At 39.5% G+C, this 20,068-nt stretch overlaps 1 protein-coding gene across 2 annotated transcripts in view; it reads left to right on the forward strand.

The window, feature by feature from the left end:
• PCDH15 (protocadherin related 15) overlaps positions 1–20,068 on the forward strand; it is a 648,893-nt gene that overhangs the window by 255,161 nt on the left and 373,664 nt on the right. The window lies entirely within an intron of this gene.

The raw sequence follows: 20,068 nt of genomic DNA on the forward strand, positions 1-20,068 counted from the left end.
GCTATGCCCCTTAGCCCCCATACACTTTATCCCATTTTTGAGCTTTAACAGACCAAAAAACTATATACTAGGCCTGGATCAAAGTGGTTTAGCAATCTCCTGGAGTAATGGTAGCTGTTGCCCCTTAGCTGCTTATACAGGTATGTGTGTAGTAGGATTCTTCTAAAGATAAGCAAGACTGCCCTTGGAAACAAATTATTTTCCATCTCACTTCTGAAATCTACCCTAAGGACCCAAACATACAGGCCAAAATAAAGCTGCTTTGAGTCAATTTGGAGATATGCTATTTAAATGACATACACATCTTAAGAGGCTAGAAGCTGTGCTAAAGCTGCGCTCCAGTCCTTAGGGCTGGAGCATGGCTTTGGCACAGCTTCCGGTCTCTTAGGACGCATACCTCCAAAGTGACCCGAAGCAGCTTTATTTTGGCCTGAATGTTCAGGCCTTAAGAGCTCATACAGACAGGCCAAAATAAAGCTACTCAGATCATTTGTGACATTATATTTTCAGTTGCGTGCATTTATACATTATATTACAATCATTCTATACTGCATAGAAATTAAAGATTGTAGGTCCAAAACTCCATTCAGACCTCAGGGCACCAGGGATTCCGATTTCTGAATCTATTCCAAGTGTGAGTGAAACAGAGAGAGGAAGAGAAATGGAGGAGAGTATGTAAATATGTATTCATAATGCATTAACTACATGTGATGATATCCTTTACATGTTACATCACAGAACATGGTATGAAATACTGCTAATTCCCCAGTGTATACTGAGAGCTGATTTTGTGAGTTCAGATTACCTGGCTTCATGAAGGTCCTAATAGCTAGAAGAGCTGCAGGTTTAATCCCATTTTAAAGTCCAAAACTGTTTGATGCTTCTTTATGTTGTTTACTCTTGGGAAAGCATCTGGCAGCTTGGCTTTTAACAGCACACCATCTATTCTTTCTTCTTCTGTTGTATCTTCTTGTGCTGTTGTTCACTGAATTCTTGTCAAGCTAGATGAGAAGGAAAAGCAATTGCAGTCATAGCTTTGCCTTGACTGACAGTAGCATCAGCATCAGAAAGCTGTGCTTGCAAGCATAGCCAACAAACCAATCTCCATCTCCCCATGCAGAGTTATATATATTTTTCTAGCATGTTGTACTGTGAAATGAATGTGGGCAGAATAAGTAGCAAAACTATGCCAACAGTAGGTCAGGAAATAGCATTACCATTTTTGCAGACCAAAATGAAAGAAAGCTTATTCATGTTTCCTGCAAGATAGCTTTAAAATACTATTTATTTACAGATTGAGTCTTCCCTTATCCCAAATGCTTGGAACCAGAAGTATTTTGGATTTTTTTGGACTTGGGAATATTTGCATATGCATAATGAGAGATCTTGCAGATGGGATACAAGTCTAAACATGAAATATTTACACCTTGTACACTTGGCCTTAAGGGAAGGCAATGGCAAACCTCCTCTGAACAAATCTTGCCAAGAAACCCCTATGATAAGGTTGCCATAAGTTAGAAATAACTTGAAGGCACACAACACACACACAATTTTATACACAATATTTGATGTAATGTTGTGTAAATTTTGTATACATTAAACCATCAGAAGGCAAAGATTACACTATTTCAGCCACCCAAGTGGACAATTTTGGATTTGGGAATATTTCAGATTTCAGAATTATGAATAAGGGAGACTCAGTTTGTATTTTCTTTCTTTCTTTCTTTCTTTCTTTCTTTCTTTCTTTCTTTTTCTTTCTTTCATACACACACACACACACACACACACACACCATCTTTTACTCAGTGTGGGACTCAAACCAGCTTACAAACATTAAAATGCCTAAAGCCGCAAACATTTCTTTGTGCAAAAGCTTAAAATACATTGAAACGGTCAATAAAATTAAAACCAATTAAAACCAAACCATTAAAACAACAGCTATAAACTAAATATCAAATGAAAGTCCCTTTCCCCTGAGCAGTCAGCCCTCAAAGGCTTATCAGAACAAAAGGTCTTCACCTGCCTATGAAAAAATAGCAAAAAAGATGTCAGTCCAACTTTTCTATGAAGGGTATTCCAAAGTTTGGGAGTAACCACCAAGAAGGTCCTCTGCCATGTTTATTCATTTGTTTATATTATATGCTGCCTTTCTCCTAAGTTGGACCCAAAGTGGCTCACAAAAGATACTTAAAAACAGTATAGTTTTTAAAACAGAGTAAAAAACTCATATTAATTTAACAATCTAAAATATAAGATATTTAAAACAACTTAAGTTAAAAATTAATTCACTAAAACATACAAAACCAACATCCCTGGATGCAGTTACATATTAAAAGCCTTCCTGAAGGCTTTTCCTTGTGTCTTCACAAGCAAACCTGTGATAGTGGTGATGGTGCTGGGACTGAGAGAAAGTTTTCCCCTGAAGATCTAAGGCTAACGTCATGCTCTAGAATTAATGGAGTTGAATGCTGATTTTAATTGTCATGGCTCCATCTTATTGAATCCTGGAATCTGTAGTTTGGTGGGGTACCAGAGCTCTCTGACAGAGGAGGCTAAAGATCTCACAAAATTACAAATCCTAGAATTCCATAGCATTGAGCCGTGGTAGTTAAAGCGGTATCAAACTGCATTATTTCCGCAGTGTAGATGCAGCCGTAGAGTTATGATAGATCATACAGGGAGACACCAATGGTACCCATGAGGGTGATGGGACAGGGAGAAGGACTTCTGCAAAATATCTGAAGACATGGGAAGGCTCATGGAGGGAGATATAGTACTTTAGACATCCTGGACCTCAGCCACATAAGGCTTTGTAGATCATAAACAGTAATTTGAATTGTGCCTTAGAAACAATCCAAAAGCCAGTGGAGCTGTTTCAAAAGGGGAGTTACGTGTTCCCTGTATTCAGCCCCGATTAACAATCTCTGTTTCATCTCTCTTATTCATTAATGCAACATCAAATATATTTGCCATAACCATCTTCCATCTGCTAAAATGAAATACACTAAAAGTAAATGAAGATGCTAGTATATACATAATATCCATTTTCATATAATTTATTTTTTATTGGTACAGAGAAGCAGTAATTCAGTGATAGTACTCTTTTGTTGCTTAAGCATCATGCTGATATGTTGTCACTCACTGACAGCGGGAAAAGTGCTATGTAGTTTTGCGAATTTGTTTCTATCAAAACTGTATTAATTTCATTTAAAGAAAACTCAGGGGCATAAGACATTGGCAAATATGCGGAATGGGAATAAATGTTGAAAAGTAATTACATTTCCATTCTGAGTGACTCATGACTTTCTGGTTCACTAATGTCGTACAATGCAGTTTTTTTAAATGTCCCATCTCTGTAGAAAAATTAATTTGAGTGGATCAACACATGCCTGGGTCGAGATATTTGAGACTGGATCCATGGCCATTATGTGATAGTGCTTCTAACTGAATTTTCCATAAGTGATTCTGATGGAGAATGAAAGAGATCTGATGAAAAAGATAGTAATGGAATTTTTCTTCTGTATACTATGTTCCAGTTAGAGATGATGGACCTTTACCAGTAGCTATTTCTTCCTTATCAGGAGGCATAGGTATTGGATGACATAGAAAATCTAAAGTCCCATGCATCCGGGCAAGAAAGGATGTTGTCCAGAGCTTAAGCACTGAATCCCAAAACTTCCCCCTTACATTTAGTAAACTGGTCCCCCCAGTACAAGGCTGCTTGGCAAAGAGGAACTGGCAAGGGGAAATAAGTGACAGAAGTCCATTAAGAACAGGCTCAAATACAGATTATGGGTGACTAACCAGATTCATAAAGTAGCATAGATTTGGAAACTTGGGGTAACTTCTTGACTCCTACTCCAATTTCTGAAAATCACAATAATCTCTTGTGGACCATCTATGATTCTGTTTGTTGTTTCTGAAAATATTTCAGCATATATATATATCTTTGAGATTTTATTTTGCTGAGCCACTGGCAATTGATAGTACTGTCTGTTCAGAACATTACCTGGTTCTTTGAAGTGATCAGTCAAACAAATAATAGATACTATGAAAAGAGACTGTGATAAACAGATCTGAGGGGGAAAAATCTGAGGGAATCAAGTCCCATTTTCTCTAGTCAACTAAATAATTGACACTTGAAGTATTCTTTATTTTAAAAGTGTGGCAGTATATTAAGATGTGTGCCATAACGTATCAGCATGCCTTCTGGAAGAAAAAAAGGGTGAAAAGGTCATAAGTAAAATATCTGTACAATGATTAAAGGTAGATGTAAAGGAGGGAATAAAGTTAGCTCCTAACTTTCAAAGGTCTATCATAATTTTTATACAGCGCTTTCTACGTATATGCTTTCATGTATCTATGCAACATTTTTATTGTGTTGGAGGTCTTTGTGATGGAAGTACTTGCATGTAGGCCCCTGTGAAGAAAATATGACAGATGCATGGAGAGTTCGGTAAGGCTAACAAAAATACATGCATTTTTAACCAGTTTGACTATAGGCCCGAACAGGCAGGCCAAATAAAGCTGCTTCGGGTCACTTTGAATGTATGCTGTTTAAATGACACATGCATCTTAAGAGGCCAGAAGCTGTGCCAAAGCTGCACTCTAGTCCTAAGGACTGGAGCATGGCTTTGGTGCAGCTTCTGGCCTCTTAAGACACATGCATCATTTAATTAGCATACCTCCAAAGTGACCTGAAACAGCTTTATTTTGGCTTGTCTGTTCAGGCCCTAAATTTACCAGACCACAGAAGGAACATAGACTATATACTATATGAGGGCTTTTTGTGTTGTATGTATTATTGCTCAGAGCTTGTGAAATGCTTGTTATTTGAGAGTTGAATGAATTCAGTATCAGAGGAGACTGAAAAACTTCACTTCATTATGTTGGTGTTGTTCTTAATGTGTGCCTTCACATCATTTCTGACTTATGGTATCCCTAAGATGACCCTGCCATTGGTTTTGGGAGGGGGGCAGAGGGTGTGTGATAGGTTTCCATAGCTGAGTGTGGACTTGAAACGTAATCTCCATAGTTTAATCCATTGCTCAAACCACTATCTTCATTATGTACAAGCCCAAATCCTTTTAAATTCAGATGCATCTTACAATAGAATCTATCCTATAACCATTGCTAGTGAGGCCTCAATGCCAGCCCTTCACATCTTTTTACCAAACCAATAGCAACAACAACCTATGCTCTTCATGCGGTAGCATTCACAAAGGACTGGTCATTAGAGAGCCCGTTAATTGGTCCTGATTGAACATCTAATATTTACAATCGCCCCTCCAAGTTCACGGACTTGAAATCCACAGACTTGAAAATCCACAGAGGGGTCACAGCCATAAACGTTAATGGGACATGTGCCTGCAGTGTTCGTCCCACATGCCTATGGGGCTTGAATATGCGCAAGATTTGGAACATGCGGGGAGGGTGGAACAGATCCCCCGCGAGTTCCAAGGGGCAACTGTAATTAGAAATTAGCAGTGCTGCTGCACATTCCATACTCATTTTTAATGCTGGAACACATAAGATCATAGTGTACTCTTCCTTCTAAAATCCACATTTTCACAAAGGTTGCAAGCTGCTCTGGGCATAGGAAATAACTTACAGATGTTGCCACAATAACTAATCAATATGTATCCTTGTCCACGTTCATGATTCATGCTGGACCATTTAAATGAACACTTTTTTCTAGAGCTTACCTGACGAGCGTGTGAGGGGGGAAACACATTCCTTTATATAATGCATGATCTATCCACTGCCATTCATAATTAAAATATGTATATTTTTACCCTTATAAAATGAAGTTAAGATTTCAAAGTACTGTCTTTTCACGCACATAGAGTTTATTTAAATCAGTCCCTTTTTGTCTTGCCCTTGGAATGCACTCAGCATTTACCATGTGATGATGTATAATTTACTCACATTCATAGTCCAGGAAAACTGAATTTACAGAGGAATGTGAAGAAAAATAATAGAAAATGGTTATATGTCTTCCACTACTGTGGCAAAAAAAACCACCAAAATTAATAAGACAGGAATGGTATGTGTTGATTAGCTATTTGTTATCAATTCCTATTGATAGATTATCTTTGGCAGATAATCTGTTCCACATGCAGTAGTGAGCACAGAAAAATGAATGTGAATATGCTGCTGAATCCTGTGTTTTCAAGGTCAAAGGGATCAATGCATATGCTGATATGAATATAAAACATATTGTAATTAATGAGAAGACAGAGACACCTACGATATTTCATGAGGTACAGAATTTAAAACATGACACTGTATGATCTCCTTCCAACTCCGATACAAAAGGGGAATGCAAGGAAGCCTATGCTGTGTGGACAACATTCCCACCAAGTTTGATGGGAATTGTATGTAGATATGAACCCACAAGATTCCGTAAAATTAAAGTATTCTACAGATGTATTTTTCAGACTCTTGGGCTTCTTCCGAAACTCATCAAATATGTACAATAAACACCATTAATAGTGGTTGACAAGCTTTCCTGAACACAGTTTGCCCATAACTGTCTGTCTTCTTCTGCAATATATAGCCTCAGGAGACTGTAGGAGTCTGCCTTCTAGACTACACTCTGTCAAGGAGAAATAATAATACCAGTGGCCTTCACCAAATATTACAGGATATGTGTGCACCTCCTAAAACATGGATCACAACTCTGTAATGTACAAAGAGTGCACATCAGAGATCTTCTTTTAAGGTAAAAAGTTTGGAAACGGCTATTTCATTGGATGACCTGCAGGCTATCTGCTGAAAGAAGACTAGAATGAAGGCCAGTTTGGTCAATGAAAAGCTAAACTATGTTTCTACAATGAGGAAAACATTTGTACTAGTAAGGATGAAACACAATCCAGGATCCTAAGCAGGACCTGCAGGAAAGATAAGGAACCTGTGGCTCACAGCTCTGATACAGCTGGTCTATCAAGTCATTTATTTGTGGCAGGTAAAAAAAAAAATTAAAGTCCAATTACAGCAGGAGAATGGGATTGAGGGCAGCTTTCCTGCTACAGAATGGTTAACCTTCCCACCTGAGTGCTGCAACCCACTTTGAAAATTGGCTTTTCCCCTTTTTCACTAGGAGCATTTTGGGAAAGAGGCATTGTCAGCCTTTTTTCCCCTCTGAAGATTTATGCTAGAGATATTCCTGCTGCCAGAGGCATTGATCAATGTACAAGAAGTGCTTAGTGTGTGTCCTCTGATATCCGACGTTGCTTTGTAGGCTAGCATGAGGCTCAAAAAGACAACTGAAAGAATACCTTTCAAACGAAGTATGGTTGTAGTCAGTGGTTTAGATTCTTTGCTGAGAAGTGTTTGCCTGAAACCAGCTGTAGCACATAATTTTGACTTCTAATAGCTCTGCTTATGTTCAGTTGGTTACATCTATGTACTACTTTTTAGCCATATCTTATTTGTTAGGCATTGGTTCAATAACAGTACCTGCACACCACTGTGAATTCCTCTGTTTGAGATACATCTGGATGTTTTCCTTAGCTTAGCTAACAAATGCAGCAACATCCACACACCTCAAAAACCTTGGTAAATATCCTTGACTTTCCTTAATAAAAGAATGGAAATACGATGTAATGAAATGAGAGAAAGAAAGGCTGTTTATGCCATCAATTACGTTTTGTAGTCCTCCATCAAATGACTCAAACTAGTGAATACCTGTAGATACATTACCTTGATATCTGTCGGGGATGCTTTGATTGTGATTTCCTGCATGGCAGGGGGTTGGACTGGATGGCCCCTGTGGTCTCTTCCAACTCTATGATTCTATGATTCTATATCTTATTTTCATTCAAGGACATATTTTACAGTCTGTTCAAAATGTAACTTTTCTATTGCTAGTAGCACTAGACGGGAATATTAGAACTTTTCTCCACCATAAATTGTTTGTTGAGCCCCCACCTTTCCCCCTTGGAGTTTGTCAAAGAACTAACCACTGGTGAACATGTTATCTACCACATATAATATGGACTAAGGGACAAAATAGATTGTCAAAAGGCAGATTGGGACTGTGGCAACTGCACATTGTGGCCCCAATTTGCCTTAAAGCCACCCGAAAAAGGAGCAGCAGAGAGTCGCTCCTTTTTTGGTTGACAAAAAGCTGGCTTTTCTCCCTCACTGTTACCGAAAGCCAGCTTTATGACTCTCCGGTGGCATGTGGCATGTAAACGTGTCATGAAGCCATCCCTGTTTAAACAGCCAGGTGGTTCCGGGAGGCTTCATGACAAGCGGCATATAAATGGCATGCTCCAAAGCCACCTGGATGGCAGCGCAAAAGGACCATCTGTTTCAACCTAAATTCAATTATAAATTCCAATTAAAATAGACCTCTTGAATAAATGAGACTTACATAAGAACTTTACTGTTAGATGCCTTGGATCCTACTCTGGGAAAAAGGCGAAGGATATAATCAATGAATCAGTCAATCAAGCAATAGTTTATTTAGCAGTTTACCTGATCTTTTTTTTTTCTCTAGGTCTGTGTTGCAAAACAGACTAATAGGAGGGAAGGATAGAACAATGAGGGCAAAGTATCAATATTAAATTGAAAGTTTTGCTCATCTGTCAATTTTAAATTCAAGGTTTTGTCCATTTAAACTAGGCTTCGAAATTGCAGCCCTTGGATGAGTTTTTTAGTTGTGCCCTTTCCATTGCTGCTAAAAAGCAATGGTGTTAATTTAGATTAATAAAAATAAGGAAAGTATCTCTGTTCCCTGTTACTTTTTTCTTTTGCATCTGATATTTATTTCTTTAAAAACGCTTATGGATCAGGGTTGAAATGGCCTAACACTGGAAGTTCCAAGTATACCTTTAAAATATTGGAAAAGAATCCAAACATCTTAAAACATATTCTCTATAAATTCATACAAGCTACTTCTAGTTTTGCATTAGAAAGTATCTATGAGTTCAAAGTATGTTCCTTATTCTCTGTTAAAGGCTATAGACATAAATGCATTATTCATAAATCAGTCAGTAAAGACTTCAACTATTTATATGGTAATTGATGATAGCAGTAAGTATGTGTGAATATAAATAGTCCTGAACACAAATAAATGCTTTTTATGGAGGTATACTATCAGGAGACCACTTGTTTATATCATAGATATTTCAGGATTGTGATATTTTGGAGAAACATACCTAAAGTGATGTTTCTACTTTACTGTGTACTACTCAATCAAGTGAGGACAAAGGAAAGGTAATACACTGACATGTATTGCTTTTATATGTTTATAAATAATCAATAGAGCTTTTGAAGCAAGTATTTTTTAAAAATATGTGCTTCTGAACATTTGTCATTTGATATGGTAATTGAACCTAGTTATCTTTGCCTTTACAAGCTCTTCTTACTGAACAAAATTAAACATTAAACAGCAAAAATATTTGTTTTGTTTATGAGTTTACAGAAATATATATTATTAGTATGAGTGCTTAAGGTATCAAGTTGCAATTTGTGTCTGATACAGTCCCAGATGCCTGCACATGAGCATATCTGTTCATCTCTTTTTCCTAAACTGATTTTCTGGCTTTGAGGGAGAGAGAATGACAGAAAACTAAAAGGAGTGGGAAAGTAATAGACTCTGTCTGGAGAACCTGTGACCTTTCATCAGAAAGAGAAATACCAGAATGTCACTTGTTCTTAGGAAAAGCAGTATGGAAATGGCTACTGAGATGCTATTGTGGTATCAACAGGCAGTAGTCCAGTCATCTTTGCTATACAGTCTATCTGCCTGCTGAAGAATGAGTAGGTATATCAGTTTTCATACATTATGACTGTTGTTACTTTTCCATTCTCAGCTAAAGAGGGGGTGCTAAACAATGGCAGTTAGTTCAGAGAAAGAGGAAGGTGAAAATGTACCATGTCTCTTTAAGAAAAAGATAATCCTAAGGACAGTATATGCAAAGGGAAGGAATGGTTCTATCTATCTATCTATCTATCTATCTATCTATCTATCTATCTATCTAATCATTTACAATAACTCATATGGACTGTGGCAAAAGCTGCACACCATTGCCTATCCCCAGCATTTTATGGCATCCTACTACACATCTGGCCATGATGTAGGGACACACCTGAAGGAAACACAGGCCTGAGGTAGATGAGATCAGCAGTGTCCAAATGAAGGAAAGTGTGCAGGGGGAGGGAATGTGAGGCTCTGTCTAAACCTTTGCTGCCAACAAATCTGAAGACTTCCACAAATCTCACTGTTACCACCAAGAGTGATGGCTCTCCCTTCTCCCTAATTCTGCTGCCAGTGTCAGGACCTCTTTCTATCTCACCATGGTGGCCCCCAACTGTGGAAACCTTGTGGTTCCTGTGTGAGATTTTATTTATCTTCTATCCTCACCAGACACCACCACTCTTTATTAACTGCTAATATGACAGACACTGTGGACTTTTTCAGATGGGCAAAAGGGACAGGAGCAGAGCAGGATGCTCGGGCGATTGGGTGAAGATTTTCAGATGATGTCGCAATAATCCTGTCATTATCCTGTGAATAAAGAGGAGTTTTCCAGCTGCTTTTTATTCACGGGAAAGTCCCGGGAATGGCAAGCTGCTGGAAAACTCCTCTTTATTCACAGGATAGTGTTGGGATTATTGCAACATCGTGCGATGTCGTCTGAAGGTCGTTGCCCAATCGTGCAACACTGACAGCAGCATCCCGCTATTTTCCGATCCCTTTTGCCTGTCTGAAAAAGTCCTTAGTCTGAATTCAGCTTTCCAATATGTAGCATTCCTGGAGGCAAAAGCATAAGTAATAATTTATTAAAAGTAATAATTTATTAAACAAAAAATGCATTACAAATTGCTTGCTTAATATAGCTAAATTATCATTTTCTTGCTCTCTTGTGTACTCATCTCTTAGCTAACTTTGACCCTACTCTAAGTCTCCTAACCACTCACAATCCTAAATGCATTTATTCCTAATCCTGACAGATTTATCCTAACCTTTACAGACCTTGCCCTCACCCATTCTGAACAATTACCATGCATCAGCCTTTTAAAAAGAAACCAAGCCAGAAATTCCACCAATCACCACTCACTCCCAGCATTCCATTCTTTCATTGCCTCCTAAGAGATACGTACCTTAGTTTATTTGACAAATACAAGAACAGTGTCCATAGCATCACAGGAAGCTTCCTAAAGGAGCTTCTGCCAGCATAGTAACCAGTAGTGTATTCAGGTTTTTTCCTCCAAGTCTAAAGTCAGGTATCAAATCCTGTAAGAAACTTTCAAGTCACGTCCCAAGTTGAGTCTCAGGTCTAGGAGCCAACTTTTGACCAAACCAAAAAGAGTTGCTGTACATTTCTTTAATTATTTTTTTAAAAAATTAACGTCTTTGCTGCCTTTCTTCCAAGGCGGCTCACAAATAATTTCTCGGGGAGGAACATTAAATGCATTAAGCAATGGGCTTGAGGCAGAGTTTGAGCACTACTTGGCAGTCTGTCCCTGCTGCACAGTGGGCCACCTCCAGCCCATTGCCTAATGCATTTGCTGATCTCCTCCAAGAAATGCACCTAGCGCTCTGGGGGTGGGTCCTACCTGCTGCTCAAAGTGAAAGCAAGTTGGTTGCTAAAAATATTCAAGTCATGTTGAGTCGATGTATCATTTATTGCTGAGTCAAGTCCAAGTTGAGTCATTGAAGTGACTTGAATCCAAGTCAATTGACTAGAAGCTATAGCACTGATAGTAACACATTGCTTAATTTAAATATGGATTTTACCTTTGATATAAACAGTAGAAAATCCATCTTGTCAGTAACAACAATAATAACTTTCTTTGCTGTTGAAGTGACAAAACTAGAGTCATTCATATATGAAACTCTATGTAGTAGAGTACCACCAAGAGATTGCTGACAAGGCGCAAGAACCTGTGGAATGCAGTCATTCACAAGCCTGAGCAACAATAGCCTGGAAAAATTCCCTATTGTCACATTGTTGATGGTAAACCTCTGTGGGATATAGGGTCACCAGATATTATGGCCTGGCCCTGAGTCTCCAGTTTTCATGGGCCATCTCTAGGCAGGAGATGAGAGTGCAAATCCTCCAATTTGGGTGGGCTTAATGTAAGCAAAAGGAGAGGTCTATGTGCAAATCCCAAGCAGTTTCCTTTACTTTGTAAAGATTTGTTGCTCCAACTTGAAAAGACTCTCCAGAAGTTTGTGTTTTGCTTATCTTCCTTCTTCTTTTTCATGTTGTAACACCAGATCTCCCCTTCCACTCTGTTTTGCTTTTATTGTATAGCTAAAAGCAAGTAGACTAGATTAAATTGTCTTTATCCCAACATCCTCAGTAATTGAGAAGGAATAATCCCCCATTTCACCTTAATTACAAAACAGGACAAAAGTTTTCTGGCTCAGTCTCTTTCTCTCAATCTCTCTTTCTTTCTCTCTGTTTGAAAAACAAGCTGTGAGCAAGTGTGGTTATCACTTAATGTATAATACCTACTGATATCATCAGAGGCTGTTCCTGCATCATAGGTTTTGGCCAGAAATATCAGAGCATCGGACAATCCTGAACTTTCAACCCTAGTTGGGGAAGTGATGGAATGATTTTGGGCCTTTATTCTGTTCCATCCCAGATTACTATACACCTGATCTTGTTGTCATGGATCAGTGGCAAGGAATCCTATAACATTACAAGGGTTTCAGGTGCTGGTCCTGTAACCACAGTGAGTGAGGTTCTGTGGTCAAAAATGGAAGATCAGGGTGGGAATAAATAGTAGTATTGTTCATAAGAAATAATAGTACCAGATAAATAAGAAAATGGTGGCCAAAGTAATTTTTAAGAAAATCATATTCTCTTTTTTATTTGTGTAGGCTTGCTGTTCAGGAAAGAGCCAACTGCCCTAGAAAAAAATTGGGTTGAGGGGAGGGAGGGCTGCTATCCAAGATGCAACCTAAAATGTCAAACAAGATGGAGAAACAGGGAGTGGGACTAGCCAGATCAAAGATAACAGAAACGGAAAGCAACCTAGTACTGGAAATGATCAAAAGACTGATAATGACAGAAAGTCTGAGTTCTAGGAAGAGTGTACACAATACTGTATATAATCATGAATAAGTCTAGAAAATTTAAACAAAAATTAACCCCCCCCCCCAAAACTTGGTTCAACTTATCCATGGGTCAATCTAAGGCGGGATACAGACGGGCAGGGGAAGATGTCTTGGAGGTGTATTCTGCTGAATACGGAGCCTTCAGACCGCCCGCCCCGGGGGCGTGGCTAAGGTGTATGGGGCTTCCACATGGGGGGCAGTGAAGACGCCTCACCTGGGGCCGTTTCTGACCCACAGTTTCCATACCGCCACTTCGCAGGACGCTGCAAAGAGAGAGGCAGCTTCCTCACGGGCGGCCAAAAATTGGGCTTTTTTTTCTTTTGCCGGCTGGCGGATGTGCAGCTGCACAGCTGCGGCGCTCAGCACAGGCGGCAGAAAGCCTATGTGCACATTTAAAGCGCCCAAGCCTCTTTAAACTTTTCCCCCTGCCCTGCCCAAGAACAATGGTGGTCTCCTGCCAGCTGGTGATCAGCTGGTGTTGGCATCCTTGTCCGCTTGCACGTTGCCAGTGTCACCAGCATCATGGATGCCTCCTCTCCTTTGGTCCCCGCGCTCTTGCTGAATCTGCAATGCACAGCCACAGCTGTCGCCGCTGCCACCGCTGTCCCCCTGCCATCCCCCATCACCTCCCTTGTACATATGTAAATATTTACAGTTTTAGCGTTTTTTTATTGTTAGGTGAAAATGGTGCAGGAATGTGTGTAGGGGTTCACTTTAAATTCCAAACTTTCCACAATTCTAGCAGCGCATGCGTACATGTTGCTCTAGGGTTAGGGTTAGGGTTAGGGTTACGAGTCTTAAAATGCGCTGCAGCTGTGCTGCAGCTTCCACACCTGCATGGCATCTGATGCTGCAATTAAAGCCTGACTGCAAACTGCGCATGTTCCAGGACCCCGACTCATTATGCGACGCAGCAGACACGGAGCTTTTAAATGGGCAACTTAAATTAGCGTCGTAGCAATTCTGGCATACCGGTGCAGCAGCTTATAGACGGAGATGCGCAGCTGTGCACTATATAGAAAAGAAGCAGGGAAAAGCGGCACCTTTTTAATGCCGCTTCTTCCCGCTTGGGGCGGGCGGGCGGCGTGTTCATGGCGGCATTCAGGTAAGGGCCATCTGAAGGCTATACCTTCATGACGTCATGAACACACCCCTTTTTGCCCGTCTGTATCCCGCCTAAGTATTGTACCTTAACTCTTACCAAAATAGGAACCATCTCCCTCTCTGAGTAGAGTGGCAAAAGGTGAGAAACACTGACTGCATCTACTCTGTTCACTGAGGTGCTGCCTCTCACCTTTTTGAATGCTTGAGCAGGAAAATAGTTGCATTCTTTACCATCATTTTCCTTTCCTTTATTCTTTACACCCTTTGTTGCATACCCCTGCGTTTTACTCTCGACTTGTATACAGGTTATATCAAAATCCATACTTTTTGCCACAAAACATGCCCTCGACTTATACATGATGTTGACTTATAGATAAGTATATTCAGTAAGGTATACCAGGAAAATTCAGAAGGCATTAAGTAGATACTAGGGGAGGGGACAAGGACAATAAGGACTAGAAAAATTAATTTAAGAACAAGAAATAAAGTTAGATATTTAATGAGGAGGAGAGACACGGAATTATAGCTATAGTTATAAACTTTACAAGGGTAAGCATGGGACATGAAATGGCAAGGTTGTGAGAAAAGGCAAAACAAATCTGTTGTTTTACTGTACATTCAGCACAGAGGAACAAGAACATACTACAAAATTGTCTCCAAAACCTGAAAGGATTGTAAAGTAATTCAGAAAGAAGTCAGATTTTTTTTTGTTTGCGTGTTAATGTGAAGCCAGTTGCAATTTAATTTAAAATCTGTTTAAATGTTCTCCCACAATTTTTTTAAAAGCTGCTTAAAAATGAGATGTTTTGTATCACCTAACATTTTCATGTTACAAATGGCTGAGCTGAAAATTGTACTTCAACTGCTGCTCCATCTAAAAGAATTGTAAACATGTTGTGTTTGTCAGGGATCAGTGGCAGAAACATATGCACATGTCATGATCATGGTCTCTTTCTAAAATACAAACTCCATTTATCTACAAATGTAATATGAACAAATCATTTAGTTTTATATTTATGTGTTTATGGGGGAGTTTCTGTTATTCCTAAACACTGCCTCTGGCTCATCCAACTCCCCCCGCTTTACTATATGTCTGTTGCTCTGTGCCTAAAATCTCCCTTGTCAGTTGGTATTTCTTTTGACAGGCAGCAGCAAGAGCAGATGTCTTTAGAGAATCTTTCCAACAGGATGACAAAGAGAAGAGGGAAAGGAGGGAGGAAAAAAGTACTAACTATGGAATATAACAGGAGTGGTGGGAAAGGTCGAAATACAATCATTCCCAGAGATATGGATATTTTTACAGTCATGTATTAGAACCAGTGTTTCAGCTCTGGTGCAGGCTGTGAAACTGGAAGAAGCAACATATGCAATGGCTAATACTTATATAGAGCTTCAAATTCCCATAACTGAGTGTTAATGTTAAAAATTCCTCAGTGTAAGACAGCTATGAATTAGATCCATGTTCTTTGTCCTTATGTCGAGTAACAACATGTAATTTTTGCATTGCCTGTGTGGATTTATTTCAAATCTATTTTGTTACAACTTCAGAAATCCTCATAATAATTTGGAATATACTCTTTGCTGCTGCATTATAAAAGGTTAATTTGATTTTCCTATAATCACCTGGAATATGAAGTGATGAAAGCATAGACCAAATCTAAAGAAATTGTTGGCTGCTTTCTATCCTTGCTCCCTCTGTGCCCAAGACCACCTGCTAGTCATTTAGTTACAGCTGATGTAAAACTCTAGCTTTTGGCAAGTGTCCTTGTGTATGTGAATTTTCTTTTCTTTCTTTTTTTAGTTATGATGAAGAGCTGAACTGTTTGTTGGCAAAAAAAAGAAAAAGAACAACCCTTTGATTTCAGTAGTCACTTTTGGTAACTGGCACAGCTGCCGTTGGTTTCTACAACTTGAATAGATAATAAGCAAATAGCTGCCAATAGCCATTTAACATGCGATTCTTTTTCCCAATATTATATCTCCTAAAATAAGAGACTCTATTCTTAATAACCAGTTGTGAGAAAGTTCAATTTAACTCTATATATCTTACTTAACAGTCCCTCAGATCCTCAAATTATATCTACTATTTCTCCATTTTATAATTAGTGCCTCTAATGATTACTTTTTTTCATAACAAAATATGCATTATCTCTTTCAGCATGCCTTCATTAAGTTTAAATTTCCCCTGTTGTGCATCTCCACTGGTGCTGGATTTGTATTTATATACATAAAGAAATCATAAGAAAACCTACAAAAATTATCTAGTAGTTGTTTAATTGTTGTTTTGCTTCCCACTTTTTAATTTTTTTCTAATCGAGATATGTCAAATTTATCTAAGCCTGGCATCAGTTTGCACTTGCTCTTGCTGCTATCCAAGCACCACTGCTATTGTCTTTTCCTCACCATTGTTTTATCTGCAACCTTTTCATGTTGCCACTGCCTCTGCCATGATATAACTATGCCAGCCAACAGTATTCTGACCCCCATTTCCATCGCAAACCTTTTGTGCTGAAATAACTTCTGCTGAGCCTTGTTTTGCAGGTGGCTGCAGTTTAACATATAGTTTGTCCTGTGTCCTCACTTAAATTTTGGATGGATATGAAATATTCACTCATTTCAATATCTTTAATGATTAATTGATTATCTTTTAAAATAAAAGTGTAGAAGCAGAAGGATTGGGAGTAAAACTAATAGTAATGATAATAATAATGGTCTGAGCTTAGTAGTGCAGTTACAGATCTGTAACCTCAAGTACAGATCTGTAACTGATCAATATTCATGAACACTATGTTGTCATGATCATGACATTATTGCCACAATTGTAAATGGCCTCCTAAACCTACTTTACGTAGGCTGCATCTGCAGTGCAGAAACAATATAGTTTGACACTGCTTTAATTGCCATTGCTCAGTGCTATGGAATTCTGGGGTCTTTTGTTTTAAGAGATATTTCGCTTTCTCTATCAGAAAACTCTGGTGCCAAAAAAGGGATTTTTAAAAATCCGCATATTCCACAGGATGGAACCATGGCGGGGTACAGACCGCTGCTTTGCGGCGGTCTGCTGCCGCCGCCAGTAGGTCCGCGGGGGAGCCGGAGCCTTCAGACGGCCCGACTCCCGCGCGGACCGAAAAAAGAAGCTCCAAAATGGAGCTTCTTTTTTCGTCGCGTTTGCGACGTAGCGAGGCGCCAGGGGCGCGCTCGCTACGTCAGCGCGGCGCAACGCGTACGGCGCTAAGCGTCCGATACGCAAAGTGGCGCCGGCCATGTAGAAGGGCCGGCGCCATCTTGTACGGACGGAGTCCGTACTAGGCCATGGGCGTCTAAAAGAGACGCCCCTTTTTTTAAATGGACGTCCTCCGGAGTCCCAAATGCCGGTGCGAAAGCACCATGACATTTGTTTAGTGGTGTCAAATTGCATTATTTCTTCAGTGCAGTTGCAGGCTTGCCGCCTTAGGCATCCACCAGATCAGGTGAAGAAGGTCACATTCAACTGGTGTTGGGATGCAAAAGGACAACATTGCCACTCTTCTCCTACAAGCAAGCAAGGCTAAAAACCACAGAAGCAGGAGTCTTCATTGCAGCTCAATGACTGGAGGGAGGGGTGGTGAAAAAATCTTCCTTGCACTCTGACTAACAGCTGAATGGACTACTTTGCCTGATCCATGACTACCTGGTAAAGTTTGTTGGGGAAGGAATCAGGCCAAGAAATCGTACTTGCTAAGCATAGATAACTAAGTAGACAATGTAGAATTCCTGCCAATATCTCTACCATTTTCATGGTAGTAGTACAAATCTCATTGTAACACTTACGACATTATTCTCCGCAAATAAGTGAAGACTGAGTTTTGCCCAGTACCATCCAAGAGGGTCCATAACTCTTGCTTTCTGGAACACACTTTATTTTCAGTCTTTTAGAATTGAGAATCCTAGAGTTCATTAATTTTATTTTATTTTATTTTTATTTCTATGCTGCCTTTCTCCCAAAAAGAGACCCAAGGCAGCTCCACAATACAAAACATGTTAAAACTATTTTAAAAGACAATTAAAATAACCTAGTCAAACAACTACAAAGTTAAAATTCGAAATATACCGAGTTAAAAAACATAATCTAAAACAGTTTTCCACAGTAAAGCCAGCCTTGCATGATTTTAAAAGCCTGCCTGCATAAAAATGTTTTTACCTGCTGCGAAAGGCCAGCAGGGAGAGGGCCAGCGTAGCCTCCTATGGAAGGGAGTTCCAGAGGGTGGGAACAACCATGAGAAGGCTCTCTCTCATGTCCTCACCAAGTGAGTCTGGGATAGTGCTGGGACCAAGACAAAGCCTTGTCCTGAGGATCTAAGGGCTCTAAGTGGTTCATATTGGGAGATATGGGCCTGTTACAGACTGCCAAAATAAAGCTGCTTGGGGTCTCTTTGGAGGTATGCTGTTTAAATGATGCATGCATCCTAAGAATCCAGAAGCTGCATCAAAGCTGCACTCCAGTGCTTAGGATAGAGTGTGGCTTTGGCGCGACCTCAGACTCTTAGGACCCTGCATCATTTAAATAGCATACCTCCAAAGGACTCAAAGCAGCTTTATTTTGGCAGTCTGTAACAGGCATGGTCTCTCAAATAGTCTAGACGTAAGCTGTGTAAGACTTTATAGGTCATGACCACCACTTTGAATTGTGCATGGAAACAACCAGTAGCCAGTGAAGCTGTTTCAATAAGGGAATTATATGCTCCCTATAACTGGCTCCAGTGAGCTTCTGGCTGCTGCTGTTTAAACCCGCTGAAGTTTCCAAACAGTTTCCAAAGGCAGCCCCATGCAGAGTGTGTTACAGTAGTCCAAACAGGATGTAATCAAGGCATGTGTCACCAGATAACCAGATCTCATGTCTCACAGGAACAGGTGCACTGTACACAGGTTTTATTGTATAAATGCACTCCTGGCCACTGCTAAAACCTGTGCATCCAGGCTCAGAGTGGAGTCCAGTGCACACACAAGCTGCAACCCTGAGATTTTAGGGGGAATGTAACCCCATCCAGAACAGGCAAAATCTCAGTTTCCTGGTCTGCCTTACAACTGACCAGGAGCACTTCTATCTTGCTTGTGATAGTTGATTATATTTGCAACTTACTTAGTGTTTTTCAAACCATTGTGAATTGCTAATGTTTTTTCATCAGTTTTATCCGTTTTGTTTATGTTTATCAGTTTTATGTTTTTATGTAAGCAATAGTAATGAACTCATATGAGACATAGATATTTGAGGTTGAGAATCAAGTCTTTCTGCCAAAGCAGAATTTGTAATAAATGAAAAGGCTACCTTGACCCAACATAAACACAATAGGAAACCCACACTCTGTAAAAAGGAGGGATAAATTGAGAGCTTTTAACCAGAAACAGAGTGTATCACTTGATATAAACAGGGTATTTTGCTGCCTTTTGAAACTGAAGTGATTTATAGCTGTTTATATAACCTTTGAAAGAAGGAGAAAGTTCATACAAATAGCATCTCTTTATGGCCTGGCCAATAAGAACTTAGAAGATCTCTAGTGTGTACTTGTGGGATTTGCTGACAGAAATGTGAAGAAGTCACTGGTCATAGGATGACTGCCATCACATGCACTTTTTAGTGATCACTGTACACAGGTGCCTCATTTTATAGGTCATATACCCCAGGAGTTTACACTCTAAGTTTAAACTGGATAGAGACAAGGAGGGTGGAGGACTAAGGTTTAAGGGTTGTTGGGTTTTTTTAAGTTTAAAAATCACGGGAGCTTGAAAAAAGCACAATGTGACCACAGTGACTGAGAAGCAAAGGAGAAGTTGGAAGCAAAAGAAAGCCAATGACTTATGTTTGATCAATTGGTGGAATTGTGATGTTTGTAAATTAGAAGT

This window comes from Sceloporus undulatus, chromosome 3, assembly GCF_019175285.1.
Source record: "Sceloporus undulatus isolate JIND9_A2432 ecotype Alabama chromosome 3, SceUnd_v1.1, whole genome shotgun sequence".
Lineage (NCBI taxonomy): Eukaryota > Metazoa > Chordata > Lepidosauria > Squamata > Phrynosomatidae > Sceloporus > Sceloporus undulatus.